The sequence below is a fragment of the Oncorhynchus keta genome, chromosome 28, assembly GCF_023373465.1.
Source record: "Oncorhynchus keta strain PuntledgeMale-10-30-2019 chromosome 28, Oket_V2, whole genome shotgun sequence".
In the NCBI taxonomy this organism is placed as follows: domain Eukaryota; kingdom Metazoa; phylum Chordata; class Actinopteri; order Salmoniformes; family Salmonidae; genus Oncorhynchus; species Oncorhynchus keta.
In genome coordinates, this window is record NC_068448.1 from 2,446,262 (window position 1) to 2,463,670 (window position 17,409).

Genomic DNA, 17,409 nt, shown 5'->3' on the forward strand with positions numbered 1-17,409 from the left:
ATGTCATTCGCTGACAGACCTTAGAGAGCTATTTATAGTTGATTAACGACTGGACATATTAGTATAGTAGAGTACCCCTGTATATTAGACAGTAGAGTACCCCTGTATATTAGATAGTATAGTACCCCTGTATATTAGATAGTAGAGTACCCCTGTATATTAGATAGTAGAGTACCCCTGTATAATAGATGATAGTATAGTACCCCTGTATAATAGATGATAGTATAGTACCCCTGTATATTAGATAGTAGAGTACCCCTGTATAATAGATAGTAGAGTACCCCTGTATATTAGATGATAGTATAGTACCCCTGTATAATAGATAGTAGAGTACCCCTGTATATTAGATAGTATAGTACCCCTGTATATTAGATAGTAGAGTACCCCTGTATATTAGATAGTATAGTACCCCTGTATAATAGATGATAGTATAGTACCCCTGTATATTAGATAGTATAGTACCCCTGTATAATAGATGATAGTATAGTACCCCTGTATAATAGATGATAGTATAGTACCCCTGTATATTAGATAGTAGAGTACCCCTGTATAATAGATGATAGTATAGTACCCCTGTATAATAGATGATAGTATAGTACCCCTGTATATTAGATAGTATAGTACCCCTGTATATTAGATAGTATAGTACCCCTGTATAATAGATGATAGTATAGTACCCCTGTATAATAGATGATAGTATAGTTCCCCTGTATAATAGATGATAGTAGAGTACCCCTGTATATTAGATAGTAGAGTACCCCTGTATATTAGATAGTAGAGTACCCCTGTATATTAGATAGTAGAGTACCCCTGTATATTAGATAGTAGAGTACCCCTGTATATTAGATAGTAGAGTACCCCTGTATAATAGATGATAGTATAGTACCCCTGTATATTAGATAGTATAGTACCCCTGTATAATAGATGATAGTATAGTACCCCTGTATAATAGATGATAGTAGAGTACCCCTGTATAATAGATGATAGTAGAGTACCCCTGTATATTAGATCGTATAGTACCCCTATATATTAGATAGTAGAGTACCCCTGTATAATAGATGATAGTAGAGTACCCCTGTATAATAGATGATAGTAGAGTACCCCTGTATATTAGATAGTATAGTACCCCTGTATAATAGATAGTATAGTACCCCTGTATAATAGATGATAGTAGAGTACCCCTGTATATTAGATAGTATAGTACCCCTGTATAATAGATGATAGTAGAGTACCCCTGTATAATAGATGATAGTATAGTACCCCTGTATAATAGATAGTAGAGTACCCCTGTATAATAGATGATAGTAGAGTACCCCTGTATAATAGATGATAGTATAGTACCCCTGTATAATAGATAGTAGAGTACCCCTGTATAATAGATGATAGTAGAGTACCCCTGTATAATAGATGATAGTATAGTACCCCTGTATAATAGATGATAGTAGAGTACCCCTGTATAATAGATGATAGTAGAGTACCCCTGTATATTAGATGATAGTAGAGTACCCCTGTATAATAGATAGTATAGTACCCCTGTATAATAGATAGTAGAGTAACCCTGTATATTAGATAGTATAGTACCCCTGTATAATAGATGATAGTATAGTACCCCTGTATATTAGATAGTATAGTACCCCTGTATAATAGATGATAGTAGAGTACCCCTGTATATTAGATAGTAGAGTACCCCTGTATATTAGATAGTAGAGTACCCCTGTACAATAGATAGTATAGTACCCCTGTATATTAGATAGTATAGTACCCCTGTATAATAGATGATAGTATAGTACCCCTGTATATTAGATAGTATAGTACCCCTGTATAATAGATAGTATAGTACCCCTGTATATTAGATAGTATAGTGACCCTGTATAATAGATGATAGTAGAGTACCCCTGTATAATAGATAGTATAGTACCCCTGTATATTAGATAGTATAGTGCCCCTGTATAATAGATGATAGTAGAGTACCCCTGTATATTAGATAGTATAGTACCCCTGTATATTAGATGATAGTAGAGTACCCCTGTATATTAGATGATAGTAGAGTACCCCTGTATATTAGATGATAGTAGAGTACCCCTGTATAATAGATGATAGTATAGTACCCCTGTATAATAGATGATAGTATAGTACCCCTGTATAATAAATGATAGTAGAGTACCCCTGTATATTAGATGATAGTAGAGTACCCCTGTATAATAGATGATAGTATAGTACCCCTGTATATTAGATAGTATAGTACCCCTGTATAATAGATAGTATAGTACCCCTGTATATTAGATAGTATAGTACCCCTGTATAATAGATGATAGTGGAGTACCCCTGGATATTAGATGATAGTATAGTATCCCTGTATATTAGATACTAGAGTACCCCTGTATAATAGATAGTAGAGTACCCCTGTATAATAGATAGTAGAGTACCCCTGTATATTAGATAGTATAGTACCCCTGTATAATAGATGATAGTATAGTACCCCTGTATAATAAATTGTAGAGTACCCCTGTATATTAGATAGTATAGTACCCCTGTATAATAGATAGTAGAGTACCCCTGTATATTAGATGATAGTATAGTACCCCTGTATAATAAATTGTAGAGTACCCTGTATATTAGATAGTATAGTACCCTGTATAATAGATAGTAGAGTACCCCTGTATATTAGATAGTATAGTACCCCTGTATAATAGATGATAGTATAGTACCCTGTATATTAGATAGTATAGTACCCCTGTATATTAGATAGTATAGTACCCTTGTATATTAGATAGTATAGTACCCTGTATATTAGATAGTATAGTACCCTGTATATTAGATAGTATAGTACCCTGTATAATAGATGATAGTAGAGTACCCCTGTACAATAGATAGTATAGTACCCCTGTATATTAGATAGTATAGTACCCCTGTATAATAGATGATAGTATAGTACCCCTGTATATTAGATAGTATAGTACCCCTGTATAATAGATAGTATAGTACCCCTGTATATTAGATAGTATAGTGCCCCTGTATAATAGATGATAGTAGAGTACCCCTGTATATTAGATAGTATAGTACCCCTGTATATTAGATGATAGTAGAGTACCCCTGTATATTAGATGATAGTAGAGTACCCCTGTATATTAGATGATAGTAGAGTACCCCTGTATAATAGATGATAGTATAGTACCCCTGTATAATAGATGATAGTATAGTACCCCTGTATAATAGATGATAGTAGAGTACCCTGTATATTAGATGATAGTAGAGTACCCTGTATAATAGATGATAGTATAGTACCCCTGTATATTAGATAGTATAGTACCCTGTATAATAGATAGTATAGTACCCCTGTATATTAGATAGTATAGTACCCCTGTATAATAGATGATAGTAGAGTACCCCTGGATATTAGATGATAGTATAGTATCCCTGTATATTAGATACTAGAGTACCCCTGTATAATAGATAGTAGAGTACCCCTGTATAATAGATAGTAGAGTACCCCTGTATATTAGATAGTATAGTACCCCTGTATAATAGATAGTAGAGTACCCCTGTATATTAGATAGTATAGTACCCCTGTATAATAGATAGTAGAGTACCCCTGTATATTAGATGATAGTATAGTACCCCTGTATAATAAATTGTAGAGTACCCCTGTATATTAGATAGTATAGTACCCCTGTATAATAGATAGTAGAGTACCCCTGTATATTAGATAGTATAGTACCCCTGTATAATAGATGATAGTATAGTACCCCTGTATATTAGATAGTATAGTACCCTGTATATTAGATAGTATAGTACCCCTGTATATTAGATAGTATAGTACCCTGTATATTAGATAGTATAGTACCCCTGTATAATAGATAGTATAGTACCCCTGTATATTAGATAGTATAGTACCCCTGTATAATAGATGATAGTATAGTACCCCTGTATAATAGATAGTATAGTACCCCTGTATATTAGATAGTATAGTACCCCTGTATAATAGATAGTAGAGTACCCCTGTATATTAGATGATAGTATAGTACCCCTGTATAATAGATTGTAGAGTACCCCTGTATAATAGATAGTATAGTACCCCTGTATAATAGATAGTAGAGTACCCCTGTATATTAGATAGCATAGTACCCCTGTATAATAGATAGTAGAGTACCCCTGTATATTAGATAGTATAGTACCCCTGTATAATAGATGATAGTATAGTACCCCTGTATATTAGATAGTATAGTACCCCTGTATATTAGATAGTATAGTACCCCTGTATATTAGATAGTATAGTACCCCTGTATATTAGATGTGTTACAAGGTAATGGACAGTATCTTGACTAGACAGGTTACAGAATGGCCTTTCACTGATCAGCTGATAGCTCTATTTGGGTGATTCTCATGAAACCAGTTTTAAAATGTCTGTAGCAAATTAAGTGACAAAATCATGACGCATCTGCAAAAATCAACTTTGATTCTGAGGACTAAGAGGTCTAGTTTTTCCAGATTGTGTCTTATTTTAAAGACATTGTACATTTTCACCTCAAATTCTCTTTACCGAAATGTGTCCGGATTAAATGTTGCTGTAATTTCTCCATAAATCATAAAAACGTATATACTAGTTGAAGTTTACACTAAACTATAATATTCATTACATACAAATGGATAGATGTCTCATTATGTAACACCGTTTGCAAGTTCCTTGTAAAAACTCAGTTTTTAAATAAAGTTTTATTCAACCATGATGAGTCGAGAGGAGTAGTTCTTAGATGAGCACAAGTTAAGTTAATTAATTTAGATGCCTTCAGAATTAGGTTCTTATTCTCTAACACCCCCCGTTACCCCACTTGGCCTTCTCCTTACAGAAACGGCTAAACAGCTCAAATTGGGAAAAAGTCTGATTTAATTTGCTAATAATTGCGTCATTTCATTTGTAATATTTTTATTTTCAGTGTTGTGTTTAACTCAGGCCTTTTCATTAGGGGAGCAATGTTAAAAAAATATATAAGAAATATTGATTTGTTTATAACTTTTGGGGGACTTTGAAAACTGTTATGGTGATAAGATTTTGGTGAAAATGTTGGTAAAATGCATAATATCTGATGAAAAGCATAATAATAATAATTGTGAAATAGATAAGTACAGATCCTATTCTCAGTTACTCAAGAGGAAGTTTCGTGAGAAGGACCCATTTAGCAGTTAAATGGGCTAGTAGTAGATGTTACTGTTCCAACATGCCTCACATGATAATACAATATACTGTATTCTGAAGACAGTATATTGTAACATGTACCAATTTGCATGGTTACTAATGGAATACAACTACCGGTGCTAGTACATATGAATAGATCAGGTGGTCCGTCGGTATCTGGATCCAGATACTCAGCCGGGATCCGGATCCAGATACTCAGCCGGGATCCGGATCCAGATACTCAGCCGGGATCCGGATCCAGATACTCAGCCGGGATCCGGATCCAGATACTCAGCCGGGATCCGGATCCAGATACTCAGCCGGGATCCGGATCCAGATACTCAGCCGGGATCCGGATCCAGATACTCAGCCGGGATCCGCACACCAGACAGCTACAGAATGTAAACAGTGAAGCCTCACCAAGATGCCATGGTTCTCCAGTTACCAGACGAATGAAACGCAACGACAGAAACTAAACACCAGCTCATAGTCTTTATAGCCGTTATGATATGAAAACAATAATGTCCTACTCACCGATAGATAAATCAAAGAATAGCTTTAGCTTTTAGGAGAAAGACAACTGATATCCCGTGTAAGCCTGGAACCGAGCGATGGAAATCCATGTCGGTCCTTGGTGGGAAAAAAGGCCGATATCCTCAGTATTCGATCCAAAAAAAACGTTTCAGTTTACGCAGAAATCAATATGACGAACAACAATTACTTTGTCAAAAACAATAAATGTCCTCGTTTTATAATGTTGTAGGAACAGGAAGCCAGGTTGACAGCTCAAAAGAGGAGGCTCCTGCCCCGCTCACCGGTTCAACCGAGAAAATAAATGGAACGTCATCAACATTAAACTATTTCCCGTTGAAAAAAAAAATAAAATAAAGCCTCAGCGATCAAACGATAATTATAAACGAAATCAAAGAATGACCATCATACACTAGAAACCTTGTTAAATCGTTTTAGCTGCGTAGGCTACAGCCCCGAGAGAGAGGCATCCGAAGAGTTACAAAAAAATAAGACGCTTGTAAACTAAAGCCATTATTATCGCCACACGAGGGAGTAGTCACGCACCTTTCTGTCAAATGAAACTTTGTACCATTGGCGGTGTCCGAACACCCATTCTAGCGTACTACATACTTAAACTGCATACTATTTACTATTCACCGCGTACTATTTAGCAGGTACGATTTAGTTAAACAGATGCAGTGTGCAACCGCCTCAACGCAGTAGCGGCTCCTGATTGGCTGAGTAGGTGGGGTGGGTTAACAGACATGCTTCACATTAACCAGCCTGACAACCAGCCTGACAATAGCTTGACAACCAGCCTGACAACCAGCCTGACAATAGCTTGACAACCAGCCTGACAACCAGCCTGACAACCAGCCTGACAATAGCTTGACAACCAGCCTGACAGCCAGCCTGACAATAGTTGGACAACCAGCCTGACAACCAGCCTGGCAACCAGCCTGACAACCAGCCTGACAATAGCTTGACAACCATCCTGACAACCAGCCTGGCAACCAGCCTGACAACCAGACTGACAATAGCTTGACAACCAGCCTGACAGCCAGCCTGACAATAGCTTGACAACCAGCCTGACAACCAGCCTGACAACCAGACTGACAATAGCTTGACAACCAGCCTTACAATAGCTAATTTCCATTGTGATTCATGCCTCTAGACTCTGAATCGAACAGGAATGGAGTTATAGGACTACTCAGGCCCCCCTTCCAAGTTCCCTAATTTTGTGGCTAGAGTCAAATACTTTCTGTGGCACACATCAGAGTGAAATACCTTCTCTAGAACAAAACTTCAGGTCAGGACGAAATGAATAATTAATGTATGTGTGTTATATTAAATATAGAGGAAAGCAGGAAAGCAATAAGCATTTCAGAACAACTACTAAGACATGGGAAAGATAAACGAATTTTGGCCAAGAGATTTATTTATAGACTTAATACACTTGAAACAAATAGCCAAACCGAAAAGCAGACATTACTAGTGCCTCCCCCGCGATTAAAGGACACAAATAAAAAATGCTTTCTGCTACGAAGCTCAGTGAAATGTAGGCTAAACTGACAACGGAGTATAGAGCAGAAAACTCAACAAGCAAGCAAGTCGCAGCAATGAAGAATTGAGTGCGTGCGTGTTCACACGAGGGGGGGGTCGGCACATCAACAACGAGCCCCCGACCATCCACTCATACACGTCTTGATCTTCTTTTTGCCAATGCTGGCTCTACAGACGGCTATATCGGTCCGAGAATATTTTTGCCAGTGCTGGCTCTACAGACGGCTATATCGATCCTCTAATACAGGACTATTAAAGGCCCGGTGCAGTACTTTTGTGAAAATATAATTAGTTATTTATTTTTTATTATTAATCAAATAAAATCTGATTTTTCAGATTTTAAGCTAAATTTGTCAGAGTCGAACACGCAATCTTTGGGTTGCTATACATTCGCGTTATAGCACCCTCCTTTCGTTTTTGCCTTAAGTAACCTTCTGTCTTATGAAACCATACCAAACGTAACATATCATACTAATTTGAGTGTCCTTGCATTTACGTTTACTATGTTACGTCTAGTATGTGATACCAGGCTGATGTGGAACATTAATAATAATAATAATATATGCCATTTAGCAGACGCTTTTATCCAAAGCGACTTACAGTCATGTGTGCATTCACACGGCAGTTGCCCAGCCTGCAGGGGGAGGAGAAGTATCTACCGTCGTAGTAGGCTACGGGTGAAGTCTGAGCAGGAATGTGAAGCTCACTTAAGCTGGCTAGCTTCATAAAAACCCAGAGTAGATCTAGCTTGTTTTGTAGGATACACCTCAGATAATTGAGCTATGTCTGTAGTCCGTACCATTATATAAAACGATACCACAAAAACTACAGGCCTACAACGGCATTAAGAGAAAGAGAAAACAACGTTTTTAAAACCAGCTGCTAGTGCTTGTAGTCCGCAGTCAACATTCCAGAGGGGATCAAATAATGTCAGAACGTCGGAATAGTCCAACATTCTCTTATATGGGAATATGTGCTTAATAACAACGTCATGGGTCCTGGTCAAAATAAGTGCACTATAAAACGAACAGGGTAACATTTGGGACGTCACTTAGATTACAGGAAACCACGGCCATAATTAAAAGTAGCTAAAGGGGAGAATTCTGTTAAATCATTTCCACTCAGATACCAAGGTCCACATGCAAGCAACACACACACACACACACACACACACACACACACACACACACACACACACACACAACCAGGAGGTGAGAGTGGGGACAGCAGCTGTGGAGACTATAGTATAAAAACCCGACCAGGGATTTAAAACCCATTTAAACCATAAAATACAGTTTGGTTTACCTTCAAGAAGTGTTACAATTTAACTAGTCAATTACACCCAATGTTATAGCTCAATAAAGTCAATCAAATTTGATTTGTCACATGCTTACTTACAAGCACTCAACCAACAATGCATTTCAAGAAATAAATAAGAAGTTAAAACAATATTTACAAAATAAAATAATTCTAATCAATCTAAAAGTAACACAATACATTTACATAACAATAACGGGGCTGTATACAGGGGGTACCAGTACAGAGTCAATGTGGAGGCTATATACAGGGGGTACCGGTACAGAGTCAATGTGGAGGCTATATACAGGGGGTACCGGTACAGAGTCAATGTGGAGGCTATATACAGGGAGTACCAGTACAGAGTCAATGTGGAGGCTATATACAGGGGTACCAGTACAGAGTCAATGTGGAGGCTATATACAGGGGTACCAGTACAGAGTCAATGTGGAGGCTATATACAGGGGTACCAGTACAGAGTCAATGTGGAGGCTATATACAGGGGGTACCGGTACAGAGTCAATGTGGAGGCTATATACAGGGGGTACCAGTACAGAGTCAATGTGGAGGCTATATACAGGGGTACCGGTACAGAGTCAATGTGGAGGCTATATACAGGGGGTACCAGTACAGAGTCAATGTGGAGGCTGTATACAGGGGTACCAGTACAGAGTCAATGTGGAGGCTATATACAGGGGTACCGGTACAGAGTCAATGTGGAGGCTATACATACCAGTACAGAGTTAATGTGGAGGCTATATACAGGGGGTACAGTACAGAGTCAATGTGGAGGCTATATACAGGGGGTACCAGTACAGAGTCAATGTGGAGGCTATATACAGGGGTACCAGTACAGAGTCAATGTGGAGGCTATATACAGGGGGTACCGGTACAGAGTCAATGTGGAGGCTATATACAGGGGGTACCGGTACAGAGTCAGTGTGGAGGCTATATACAGGGGGTACCTGTACAGAGTCAATGTGGAGGCTATATACAGGGGGTACCGGTACAGAGTCAATAACGAGGCTAAATACAGGGGGTACCAGTACAGAGTCAATGTGGAGGCTATATACAGGGGGTACCGGTACAGAGTCAATGTGGAGGCTATATACAGGGTATTACGGTACAGAGTCAATATGGAGGCTATATACATGGGGTACCGGTACAGAGTCAATGTGGAGGCTATATACAGGGGGTACCGGTACAGAGTCAATGTGGGTGTACAGGTTAATCGAGGTAATTTGTAAAGTGGCTATGCATAGATAATAAACAGCGAGTAGCAGCGGTCTAAAACAAAGTCCACGATCAGCTCCTTTTGTCTTGCACACATTGAGGGAGAGGTTGTTGTCCTGGCACTGTCTCATCGTTGTCGGTGATCAGGCCTACCACTGTTGTGTCGTTTGCAAACTTTATGATGGGGCTGGAGTCGTGCCTGGCCACGCAGTCATGGGTGAACAGGAAGTACAGGATTAAGCATGCACCCCTGAGGGGCCCCAGTGTTGAGGATCAGCCTCACAGTCGTGTGGTTGCCTATCCTCACCACCTGGGGATCGGTCCGTCAGGAAGTCCAGAATCCAGTTGCAGAGGAAGGTGTGAAGTCCCAGCGTCCTTAGCTTAGTGATGAGCTTTGAGGGCACTATGGTGTTGAACGCTGAGCTGTAGTAAATGAACAGCATTGTCCAGGTTGGATAGGGCAGTGTGGAGCGCGATTGAGATGGTGTCGTCTGTAGATCTGTTGGGGCGGTATGCGAATTGGAGTGGCATGAGCTATGACCAGCCTTTCAAAGCACTTCATGGCTACCAACGTGAGTGCTACAGAGCAGTTGACATTTAGGCAGGGTAGCCTAGTGGTTAGAGCGTTGGACTCGTAACCGGAAGGTTGCAAGTTCAAACCCCCGAGCTGACAAGGTACAAATCTGTCGTTCTGCCCCTGAACAGGAAGTTAACCCACTGTTCCTAGACCAGTTAACCCACTGTTCCTAGACCAGTTAACCCACTGTTCCTAGACCAGCTAACCCACTGTTCCTAGGCAGTCATTGAAAATAAGAATTTGTTCTTAACTGACTTGCCTAGTTAAATAAAGGGAAAATAAAAAAAGGTTACATTCGGTATCTTGGGCACAGGGACTATGGTGGTCTGCTTGAAACATGTAGGTACAGCACCGGTCAACAGTTTTAGAACACCTACTCATTCAGGGGGTTTTCTTTATTTTGACTTTTTTCTACATTGTAGAACAATACCGAAGACATCAAAACTATGAAATAACTGTAACGGTTTTCTAATGGTGAAGGAGAGTCGGACCAAATACATGAAGATAAACACAAAATACTTTGACCAGGGCGTGACAGAACCCCCCCCTCTAAGGTGCGGACTCCCAAACGCACCTCAAATCAATAGGGAGGGTCCGGGTGGGCGTCTGTCCATGGTGGCGGCTCCGGCGCGGGACGTGGTCCCCACTCAGTTAATGTCTTAGTCCCCTCTCCTTGCGTCCCTGGATAGTCCACCCTCGCCGCCAACCATGGCCTACTAGTCCTCACCCAGAACCCCACTAGACTGAGCAGATCGGGACTGAGATCGGGACGGGAACTCAGGAGGAAAGGAAGCTCAGGAGTGAAAAGAGCTCAGGAGTGAAAGGAAGCTCAGGAGTGAAAGGAAGCTCAGGAGTGAAAGGAAGCTCAGGAGTGAGAGGAAGCTCAGGAGTGAGAGGAAGCTCAGGAGTGAGAGGAAGCTCAGGAGTGAGAGGAAGCTCAGGCAGGTTGATGGATCTACCAGATCCTGGCCGACTGGCAGATCCTGGCTGACTGGCAGTTCTAGCAGATCCCGGCTGACTGGCAGATCTGGAAGAGTCTGGCTGACTGGCAGATCTGGAAGAGCCTGGCTGACTGGCAGATCTGGAAGAGCCTGGCTGACTGGCAGATCTGGAAGAATCTGGCTGACCCATGCTGACTGGCGGCTCTGACTGCTCCACGCTGACTGGCGGCTCTGGCTGCTCCATGTAGGCTGACAGCTCTGGCGGCTCTGTGCAGACTGGCAGCTCCTTGCAGACTGGCAGCTCCTTGCAGACTGGCAGCTCCTTGCAGACTGGCAGCTCCTTGCAGACTGGCAGCTCTGACTGCTCCATGCAGGCTGGCAGCTCTGACTGCTCCATGCAGGCTGGCAGCTCTGACTGCTCCATGCAGGCTGGCAGTTCTGACTGCTCCATGCAGGCTGGCAGTTCTGACTGCTCCATGCAGGCTGGCAGCTCTGGCTGCACTGAACAGACAGGAGACTCCGGTAGCGCAGGAGAGGAGAAAGGCTCCGACAGTGCTGGACAGGCGGGAGACTCCGACATCGCAGGAGAGGCGAGGCGCACTGTAGGCCTGATGCGTGGTGCTGGTACTGGTGTTACTGGACCGAGGACACGCACAGGAAGCCTGGTGCGGGGAGCTGCTACCGGAGGGCTGGGGTGTGGAGGTGGTACTGGATAGACCGGACCGTGCAGGTGCACTGGAGCTCTTGCCCAACCTTACCTGGTTGAATACTCTTGGTCGCCCTGCCAGTGCGGCGAGGTGGAATAGCCCGCACTGGGCTATGCAGGCGAACCGGAGACACCGAGCGCAAGGCTGGTGCCATGTAAGCCGGCCCAAGGAGACGCACTGGGGACCAGATGCGTAGAGCCGGCTTCATGGCATTTGGCTCGACACTCAATCTAGCTCGGCCGATAAGCGGAGCTGGAATATACCGCACCAGGCTATGCACCCGCACTGGGGACACCGTGCGCACCACTGCATAACACGGTGCCTGCCCGGTCTCTCTAGCCCCCCGGTAAGCACAGGGAGTTTGCGCAGGTCTCCTACCTGGCATAGCCATACTCCCTGTGAGCCACCCCCCCAATACATTTTTGGGGCTGACTCTCCGGCTTCCATCCGCGTCGCTATGCTGCCCCTTCATACCAGCGCCTCTCCGCCTCTAGTTCTTCCTTGGGGTCGGCGATATTTTCCAGGCTGAGCCCAGGGTCCTTTACCGTCCAGTTCTTCCTCCCATGTCCATTTCTCCAGGTGGTGCAGCCTCTCCCATTGCAGCTGCTGCTGCTTCAGTTGCCTCTCCTGTGGCTCCTGCCTGCTAACACGCTGCTTGGTCCGTTTGTGGTGGGTGATTCTGTAACGGTTTTCTAATGGTGAAGGAAAGTCGGACCAAACTGCAGCGTGTATATTGCGATCCATGTTTAATAAAACAAACGTAACACAAATCAATACAAAAACTCAACAAAACAATAAACGTAATGAAAACCAAAACAGCCTAAACTGGTGCAAACTAACACAGAATAAGGACGTCAAGACACTAAGGACAATCACCCACAACACAACCAAAGAATATGGCTGCCTAAATATGGTTCCCAATCAGAGACAACGATAAACACCTGCCTCTGATTGAGAACCACTTCAGACAGCCATAGACTTACCTAGAACACCCCACTAAGCTACAATCCCACTACATACACACCACATACAAAAACCCATGTCACACCCTGGCCTGACCAAATACATGAAGATAAACACAAAATACTTCGACCAGGGCGTGACAATAACACATATGGAATCAGGTAGTAACCAAAAAAAGTGTTAAACAAATCAAAAAATATTTTAGATTTGAGATCCAAATTATTTTGCCCCCAAAGTTTTTTGAGCAAAAAAACATTTATTTTTATTTTTTATTGTTGGACATAAAAGACTGTAAAAACACCAGGAAATCAGCAACAAGTGATTTTAATTTAGTAAATGTGTTATATTATTTAGCAGATATTTTTTGCAGGTGTACCGAAATGCTTGTAGTCAAATAGTATATCTGTTTGGGCTTCTTGCAGTTATTTTGCAGTCTACAAATTCTTTGTAAATCCGGCCTACCCGACAGACCATCCACTCAATAATTTTTTTTGTCCCAAGGCTGAATCTAGTTGATGATCCCTGCCTAATAGACTTTTCATCAACGTAGCATATTTTGCATTCATAACCAAATATAATCTCAGCAACTGTTCAAACATTAAACCAAACAATCACTTTTTTTTGTTGCTTTAGAAGTAATAACTAGTGATTACAGGCTATTGTGAAATGGTAGAACCTACGTCATGTGCTTTTTTCTCCGTGACCAAAACAAGATGAAACTCTATTTTGAAAATATAGGTGTGGAGAATTTCTACTACAAATGGCATGGCAAGTGCAGGGCACTTTCACATTTCTACTTGTTTATGTGCACATCTGTTAATGTTTGGCTGGCTGTGCTGAATCTACCTCTCCTCACATGAGGAGATAGTGATTCGTTTAGCCTGTGATCTCAGACAATTAACTGGTGCCCACTTTGCCCCACACTCTGTACACGAGCTGATCACGCACCCTCTGATTGGCTAAGGACATCAAGTTGGTCCTGCACTGGCTCGCTAGCTTTTTGCATCCTTATAAATATGATAGATTGCTGATGACGGTTGTGTTCCAGTGCAGCTCAGAGGTGGATGTATGGCAGTATGTACATGGGTACAAACCAACTCCATGTCCCTACCTCTCCCTGCATGGCAGTAAAACTCTCAAGGAGTCACAGGCCAGTCAAATTAGAGGGTTTTCAGTGAGTCATAGACCAATCAAATTAGAGGGTTTTCAGTGAGTCATAGACCAGTCAAATTGGAGGGTTTTCAGTGAGTCATAGACCAGTCAAATAGGAGGGTTTTCAGTGAGTCACAGACCAGTCAAATAGGAGGGTTTTCAGTGAGTCATAGACCAGTCAAATAGGAGGGTTTTCAGTGAGTCACAGACCAGTCAAATAGGAGGGTTTTCAGTGAGTCACAGACCAGTCAAATAGGAGGGTTTTCAGTGAGTCACAGACCAGTCAAATAGGAGGGTTTTCAGTGAGTCACAGACCAGTCAAATTGGAGGGTTTTCAGTGAGTCACAGACCCAGGGTTTTCAAGTCACAGACCAGGAGGGTTTTCAGTGAGTCACAGACCAGTCAAATCATAGGAGGGTTTTCAGTGAGTCACAGACCAGTCAAATAGGAGGGTTTTCAGTGAGTCACAGACCAGTCAAATTGAGGTTTTCATAGACCAGTCAAATTGGAGGGTTTTCAGTGAGTCATAGACCAGTCAAATTGGAGGTTTTTGAGTCAGTGAGTTTTCACAGACCAGTCAAATAGGAGGGTTTTCAGTGAGTCACAGACCAGTCAAGTGAGTCACAGACCAGAGGGTTTTCAGTGAGTCATAGACCAGTCAAATTGGAGGGTTTTCAGACCAGTCAAATGAGTTTTCAGTCACAGACCAGTCAAATTGGAGGGTTTTCAGTGAGTCACAGACCAGTCAAATAGGAGGGTTTTCAGTGAGTCACAGACCAGTCAAATTGGAGGGTTTTCAGTGAGTCACAGACCAGTCAAATTGGAGGGTTTTCAGTGAGTCACAGACCAGTCAAATAGGAGGGTTTTCAGTGAGTCATAGACCAATCAAATAGGAGGGTTTTCTGTGAGTCACAGACCAGTCAAATTGGAGGGTTTTCAGTGAGTCACAGACCAGTCAAATAGGAGGATTTTCAGTGAGTCACAGACCAATCAAATTGGAGGGTTTTCAGTGAGTCATAGACCAATCAAATTGGAGGGTTTTCCTCACAATGGGATTGTATACACAAGCGGCATATCAAACTGGGATATTTTTTTAGGTTACACTGGCAAGTGGTCCTTCTGTGGCTCAGTTGGTAGAGCATGGCGCTTGTAACGCTAGGGTAGTGGGTTCGATTCCCGGGACCACCCATACGTAGAATGTATGCACACATGACTGTAAGTCGCTTTGGATAAAAGCGTCAGCTAAATGGCATATATATTTAGAACAATATTTGTCAAGGAATATGTTTTAAAATGATGAATCTGATTATTTTACATGGAGATGTGGGAAGCATAAAAAGGCTAGCTAGCATGCTATATTTTTTAGCCAGCTAGCCAGGCTAAAGCCAGCTAGCCAGGCTGCCACTCCCCTTGTGAATGGGAGTGGGACCGACGAGGGTATCATGTTTCTCTAAAAAAATCCCACTCCGCCCAAGAGTAGGTAGATCAACGTAGAAAATCCTGTTATTAAATCTAGAAGAGAGGACAACGCACTTGGACCACGAATCCAAATTAATCCGTTCTCATTTGGTGTCGATTCTCCACCTATCAGTGTGGTCGGCTGGTCGCGGCAGTAGAGCAGTATAGGTCCGACGTGCACCTACATGTGATGAACTTTTAAAAAAAAAATATATATATATATATATATATATATAATGGTCATGTGATCAAAAGGTCATGGAGTTTTGATTGTAAGTTTCTGTAGTCGATCTTCACCAATTTAATCCTGTATCCTTCGCCTGCATTGTGGGACGTTTCTGTTGTCAACTAAGCATCGGGGTGTCATTTGTTTGACGCAAAGCGAACGTGACCAGAGACACGACTGAAACGTGAACCAATTTGCCGTGATTTATGTGCACAGTGTATATACACTGTATGTACTGTGGCAAGAAAAAAGTATGTGAACCCTTCGGAATGACCTGGATTTCTGCATAAATTGGTCATCAAATTTGATCTGATCTTCATCTAATTCACAACAATAGACAAACACAAATTATAGAGGACACAAATGATAGAGGACGCGTCTTTGTGTCTGTCCCATTGTGACGCCTGTGTAGGGCTATCGAGGCCACTTCCATTTTGAAGTAGTCATTTTTCTTCTTCTACTACTTCTATGAATTAGTAAACAAACTGAAAGGGTGCATACTGCCCCCTGGAGGGTGTTGTTTGAACAGATATAAAGACAAGGTTTCTGCCATCTGTAGTTATGGAATGTTTGCTCACGACCACAATTCATTGGCTGATCCCTCCTGATGACCTGGATGGAATTATGTGATCCTTTCCCTTAAACCATAGGAAGTCCCACCCAGTTGACTACTTCAACATGGTGAAAGTCCTCAATAGTGCTGCCCATGCAAAAAAACTGTTTTTGTGGGGCACTAGAGTCCTCTATCTATATTTATGCCCATACCAAATACACCAGCAAAACAATCTTCTTTTCTGTTTTTCAAATGTATTCCAGTTGGCCTACTGATGACACACGGAATCAGCAACCACGTTGATCTTTTTTCTATTTAACCTTTATTGAACTAGGCAAGTCAGTTAAGAACAAATTCTTATTAACAATAACAGCCTACCAGGGAACAGCGGGTTAACTGCCTTGTTCAGGGGCAGAATGACAGATTTTTACCTTGTCAGCTACGGGATTTGATCTAGCAACCTTTCAGGTTACTAGTCCAGCACTCTAACCACTAGGCTACCTGCCTCTAACCACTAGGCTACCTGCCTCTAACCACTAGGCTACCTGCCTCTAACCACTAGGCTACCTGCCTCTAACCACTAGGCTACCTGCCTCCCCTACACTCTAACCACTAGGCTACCTGCCTCTAACCACTAGGCTACCTGCCTCTAACCACTAGGCTACCTGCCTCCCCTACACTCTAACCACTAGGCTACCTGCCTCTAACCACTAGGCTACCTGCCTCTAACCACTAGGCTACCTGCCCCCCTTCACTCTAACCACTAGCCTACCTGCCGCCCCTACACTCTAACCACTAGGCTACCTGCCGCCCTACACTCTAACCACTAGACTACCTGCCGCCCCTACACTCTAACCACTAGGCTACCTGCCGCCCTACACTCTAACCACTAGACTACCTGCCGCCCCTACACTCTAACCACTAGCCTACCTGCCGCCCCACATAAAGGTGTCATGTTGATTTTAATTGATTGATTAGATGAATAATTGATTTAGATTAATTATCAATAATCTCAGTGTTTAACAGAACAACCACCACAATGACACAGTCCTGG

At 42.2% G+C, this 17,409-nt stretch overlaps 1 protein-coding gene across 50 annotated transcripts in view; it reads right to left on the reverse strand.

The window, feature by feature from the left end:
* tfe3a (transcription factor binding to IGHM enhancer 3a) overlaps positions 1-6,207 on the reverse strand; it is a 59,415-nt gene extending 53,208 nt beyond the window's left edge. For 49 of the 50 annotated variants that reach the window (XM_052484368.1, XM_052484352.1, XM_052484381.1 and 46 more), the window contains exon 1: positions 5,708-6,206. The gene's annotated coding sequence lies outside the window, so the exon portion shown is untranslated. Of the gene's footprint in view, positions 1-5,707 lie in introns of all 50 variants that reach the window. The other variant, XM_052484388.1, reaches the window with a different exon arrangement.
* Between the last annotated feature and the right edge of the window lie 11,202 nt (positions 6,208-17,409).